Source organism: Rana temporaria, chromosome 6 (assembly GCF_905171775.1).
Source record: "Rana temporaria chromosome 6, aRanTem1.1, whole genome shotgun sequence".
NCBI classification, from domain to species: domain Eukaryota; kingdom Metazoa; phylum Chordata; class Amphibia; order Anura; family Ranidae; genus Rana; species Rana temporaria.
This window is the reverse complement of record NC_053494.1, coordinates 184246899-184253166: the sequence shown is the minus strand read 5'-3', so window position 1 is coordinate 184253166 and position 6268 is coordinate 184246899.

The window sequence follows — 6268 nt, the reverse complement described above, 5'->3', positions numbered from 1 at the left end:
CAAGCAGATAGCCTTTTCGAGCACATTTTAATTCCCACATTTTTTTTTTTTACATCTATTCAGTGCCTAGACCCCACTGTCTATACAAGCAGGCATATTAGAGAGGAGGAAATGCTGCTATCGCTCCGTAAATGGATGTTTTTGGTGTTGATAGGGAGATACAGTTTTCACCTTTATCCCAGCATGCTGTTGACCCGCTGGGTTAGCGCTAATCATCCCTGTAGGCACCAATAATTTCCCATATGTGAAATTTGATAAGTTGGAGAACCCACTCCAATTGAATGCGACTCCAGCTGAACGTTCAGTTATCGCTATAGACACCTTCAAGTACATCCATGCCTGTCCTTGTATTCTAAGCTTTATCAAATGCACTACACGTGGGTCTTTTATCTCTTAATTGAGGCTTGACTGCCTGAAATTCCTATCTCTCGAAACTGTGCCGCATTCAGTATTAACTTTAACTGGTTAAGGTACTTTAGTGTCAGATGGAGACTTCAAGAAAATAGAGTTTGAAGGATTGTGCTAAAATGTAGCTGGTAATTACATTTCATCTGCAGAAGTAAAAAAAATATGTCATTTTATAATTTTAAATAAAAAGATACACAATTAAAATACATAGCACTGTAGCAGCATTTTTCAGGATTCTGTTATCAGCTGTCCTATTTTTAAAAAGAAATTAGTTAAAGACAAAACATTACCTTTAGATTTGATAATGATGCAGTGGTCCTTTCTGCATGACTTAAAGTTAACCACCTCCCTCCCGTGCTATAACCGAAAGATGGCAAAAGCTCACATTGCAGGGATGGCATCAACTTCACTCATTGGCCGCTGACCGCTCTTCTTCCCTCACACAGAGACCAAGTGTGAGGGAAGGAGAGAGATCTGTGCTAACTGTGAGTGTAACCTGCTATCACACAGTGCCATCAATGTCACACAGTGCCCAACAGTGTCACACAGTAACATCAGTGTCACACAGGGCCAAACAGTGTCACACAGTGCCCAACAGTGTCACACAGTAACATCAGTGCCAGATAGTGCCCAATAGTGTCACATAGTACCATCAGTGTCACACAGTGCCCAACAGTGTCACACAGTAACATCAGTGCCAGACAGTGCCCAATAGTGTCACATAGTACCATCAGTGTGACACAGTGCCCAACAGTGTGACACAGTGCCCATGGTGCCGTTTATCAGTGTTGCCTAACCAGTGGAACTTCAACAGAGCCCATCAGTGCACATCAGTATAGCTGATCAGTGCCACCTCATCAGTGCACATTAATGTAATTTATCAGTGCTGCCTCATCAGTGCCCATCAATGCTGCCTCATCAGTGTACATCACTGTAGCAGCTGAACAGTGCAGCCCCATCTGTGCAGTTCATATCAGTGCAGTGCCTCACCAGCACCCATCAGTGCAACCTCATCAGTTCATATCAGTACCCATCATTTTTACCTGATCAGTGCACATCAGTGTGGCCTCATCAGCACCCATCAGTGCAGGCTCATCGGCGTCCATCAGCACCCATCTGTGCAGCCTAATCAGTACCTCTCAGTGCATTCTTATCAGCACCCCTCTGTGCAGCCTCATCAGTGCAGACCCATCAGCCCACATCAGCACCGATCAGTGCAGGCCATCAGTAACCATCTGTTTTTAAACATGGTGGGGACTGTGGGCTCTGGTGACACTGGTAATGTGGCTGCACTGATGTGCACTGATGAGGATGCACTGATGGATACTGATGAGATTTCACTGATGGGACATTTATATTCTTTTTTAGAAGGACACAATAACTTCTTTAGAAGCCACCTTTGCAGTGTTTTTTACCTCTGACTTTTCCCAAACTTAGTGACTCCCAGCAACTTATTTTAGATAAACCCTTGACAGTAGAGGAGGTAGTTGTAGTCATCCTCTCCTTACCTGCAATTAAGACCCCAGGATTGGATGGCCTCCCCTCTCTGAATGGCACCAGACTTATATAGAGGAGTTAGGTCCCAGACTCCTTACAACTTTCTGTACATCCTTGGAGCAAGGAACGCTTCCTGATTCTATGAATGAAGCCCTTATAGTTTTTACATCAAAACCTGGTAAGGATAAATGAATGTGTGGGTCCTACCATCCCATTTCTCAAAGCTTGAGGGGACGGTCAGAAAAGGGTGTGACATATTGTAATACAATAACAGAGAGAATACAATAACAATGAAGAAGCAATTGAATGTATATTCTGAAACATGTTGGGATTCCCTTAGCAGTTATGGTCTCTTAAGACCCGTACACACGGTCTGACTTTTTGCCAACAAACCTCAAAATGAGCAAGTTTTTAAAATAGTCCGACCGTGTGTACGCTCCATCGGACAAACTTTTTCGGGTTTCATCGGACAAAAAGTTTGGTCTGCAAACGGACAAACTTTACGTCAACAAGAGTCTGATGGTGCCTAGTCCGACCGTGTGTACAGCAAGCAATCGGACTTTTGTACAAAGTACAAACACGCATGCTCAGAAGCAAAGACCAGCCGGAAGCATTCTGTCTAGGACAACTAGCGTTCGTATTTGAAAGAGCACATTCGTGACGCGGCAAGTTCTGAAATCAAGAAAAGCAGCGCACATTCTCTTCTTCTTTATAATGTGATAATACTAAAAGCTGCTTTGCTGGTAAAACTGACGGAGTAAAAACAAATGTCTACTTTGGATTAGTGTATTTTGGTTATATGAATCAAACATATTTCTATATTTTTTTGTGGGTCAAGTTAGCACAACCCCATTGCGCAACATGTCTGCTTGATGAACGGACGTTCCGAAACAAACAAAATTGCACGAAACTGAAAATCGCGAATGCACACAGACGAAACCTCTACTAACTCTCGATTAGCAGAAGGAGCCCAATGGGTGATGCCAGAGAATTGAACTTCCTCTTTTAAACTCTCGTCAGTACGTTGAAACGTCATTGTGTTTGTTGCCGAAAAACTCAGAACGTGCGTATGCTATGGGAGTGACCGGACAACTCCCTTCGGACAAAAATCCAAGGGAAAGTTTGTTTGATGTCCGACCGTGTGTACGAGGCTTTACTGTGAGATCAACTGTGTATCATAAAATTCAGCTGTATATATTCATATATGATTACCATTCATGTATAGCAAATGTGATATTCTTGTCTATTAGACTTTTTTTATCAATAAAATGCATACTTTTTATTATACTCCTTTACGCATCTTTACGCATCTTTCTGGTTTCCAACCTATGCCTATAAAGTCCCAGGGGGCATCTCCATTGTTTTTCAAATTGATATATAAAGGTAGGGCCTTCCCCCTAGAAATTCACTAAAATATGACAACCATGGTTGGATGTCTCAGAGTCATTTCATGGCAAAGTCTTATGCCACGTTCACACGATCATCGGGTTGTAAAAAAGGAAGTTTTTTTAAAAATGTCATTTAAAACGTTCGTGTTTGGGCTTGAGAGCATTTTTTGGGTTCTGAAAAACTACAAAAAAAAATTCGAACATGCTCTATTTTTTCACGACGTTTTAAACAATGTCGTTTTTCGGGTTGTAAAAAATTATTATGTGTGGGCTTTAAGGACGTGAAAAACCCGCACATGCTCAGAAGCAAGTTATGAGACGGAAGCGCTCGTTCTGGTAAAACTACCGTTCGTAATGAAGTAAGCACATTCATCACGCTGTAACAGACAGAAAAGCGTGAATCGTCTTTTACTAACATGGAATCAGCTAAAAACAGCCCAAAGGGTGGCGCCATCCGCATGGAATTTCCCCTTTATAGTGCCGTCGTACGTGTTGTACGTCACCGCGCTTTGCTAGAGCATTTTTTCTTCACGATCGTGTGTGGGCAACGTCGTTTTAATGATGAAGTTGGAAAAAACTTTGTTTTTTCTAGAGCCTGAAAAACGTTGTTTTTTACAAACCGAAAAATGATCGTGTGTTCGCGGCACTATCCTCTCAACTTACCTGAAATTGTCTGTACTAACTTCATCATTGCCTTTAGTTTTCATGGTTTGTAACACTGTCTGGACTAGCTATTTCAATCCTCTATTGTATATTCAGGGGAATGTGGCGTTGGTGTGCGTGGTGCTGTGAGTATGTGTTGATTTTTTTCTGGTGTTCTTGGCACCTATAATTCTAGAAATTAGTATTGACTCCTTCAATGGTGCCTTTGTTCAATGTTCATTTGTTTGTGCTTATGGAATTGTTTTTAAATAAACACCTTTCAACAAAAAACAAAATTCTAGCACTGCAAATTTGTTTTTTAACCACTTCCCTACCGGCGCATTGTAAAAGGACGCCGGCAGGGACTCTCTCTCGATCCGGGTGGACGTCATATGACGTCCTGTGTTCCCAGCGATCTAGGGCCCGCGGCAGCGCTCATGACCCGGTGCGGGTGCCCGGCGGCCGCGATTGCCGCCGTGCACCCGCGATTGCCGGTAATCACGGCAGGAGCGTGGATCTCTGTGTGTAAACACACAGATCCACCTCCTGTCAGCGGTGAGGAGACCAATGTGTGTTCCCAGTACAGAGGAACACACATCGGTCTCCTCCCCTTGTGAGTCCCCTCCCCCCTACAGTTAGAACACACCTTAGGGAATATATTAACCCCTTCAGCGCCCCCTAGTGGTTAACCCCTTCCCTGCCAGTCACATTTACACAGTAATCAATGCATATTTATAGCATTAATTGCTGTATAAATGTGAATGGTCCCAAAAACGTGTCAAAAGTGTCCGATGTGTTCGCCGCAATGTCACGGTCACAGTAAAAAATCGCAAATCGCCGCCAATACTAGTAAAAAAATTAATAAAATAAAAATGCCATAAATCTATCACCTATTTTGTAGACGCTATAACTTTTGCGCAAACCAATCAATATACGGTTATTGCGATTTTTTTTAACAAAAATATGTAGAAGAATACGTATCGGCCTAAACTGAGGAAAAAAAAGTTATTTTTTTTTTAATTGTGATATTTATTAAATAAAAAAGTTAAAAATATTGTGTTTTTTTTTTAATTGTTGCTCTTCTTTTGTTTATAGCGCAAAAAATAAAAACCGCAGAGATGATCAAATACCACCAAGCGAAAGCTCTATTTGTGGGGGGAAAAAAACATAAAGATTTAGTTTGGGTACAGTGTTGCATGACCACGCAATTGTCATTCAAAGTGCAACAGCGCTGAAAACTAAACATTGGTCTGGGCAGGAAGGGGGTGAAAATGCCCTGTATGGAAGGGGTTAAGCAAGTGGAGAAAGAAAAAAATGAGGGGGATGAAATTCCAAAACCAAGTTTTGAGTGGAGTGAGGAATTTAGAACCTCTTTCAGGTTTTAATGAATCTCCGCGCTGGTGAGATTGATCTTCCCTTTTTGTCATGGTGACCACTGTCAATGGAAATTAAAGTGAGGGAGAACTGAAAGTAGTCACTAGGACAGGAAAAAAGGGGAAATCCCCCAAGGGTTTAACCATTCCCTATTCTATCCAAATCCAAAAAAAGAAAAGTTTGGCACTCAGGTATAGGTTAAAGCGGAGTTCCATTTGATTTTGTGTTTATTAAAAAGCTGCTGATATTTAATAAACATGCACTCACTTGTCCCATGATCCAGCAATGCAGCTGCCCGAACCCTCAGTTCTCTCCCACCGTAGTTTTATGGCGGCAGGTCGGCTTGGCTGCGCGAAATCACGTAATGTAACGTGATTTTGCATTTCAGCCACTAGGGGCTCGCCCCTGGTGCCGACGCGCGTGCCCGGGGGCGCGATCACCGCTGGGAACCCGCGATCGCTTGTTACAGAGCGAGAACTGGGAGGGGAGAAATGACTGATCGCATGTTCATACAATGTATGAACAGCGATCTGTCATTTCCCCTAGTCAGTCCCACCCCCCCTTCAGTTAGAACACAGTGAGGGAACATAATTAACCCCTTCCTTGCCCCCTAGTGTTAACCTCTTTCCTGCCAGTGACATTTTTACAGTAATCAATGCATTGTTATAGCACTGATCGCTAAAAAAAATGCCAATGGTCCCAAAAATGTCTCAAAAGTGTCCGAAGTGCCCACCATAAGGTCGCAGTACCGATAAAAATTGCAGATCGCCGCCATTACTAGTAAAAAAAAAAAATATTAATAAAAATGCCATAAAATGATCCCCTATTTTGTAGACGCTATGGCCCATATTCTCTCTAAAAATCCGCGGGCTGCGCTTAAGGCACTTACACTCCGCTGTCCCAACTTACAGGAGCAAGTGTTGTATTCCCCAAACACTTGCTCCATAATTTGGGACGGC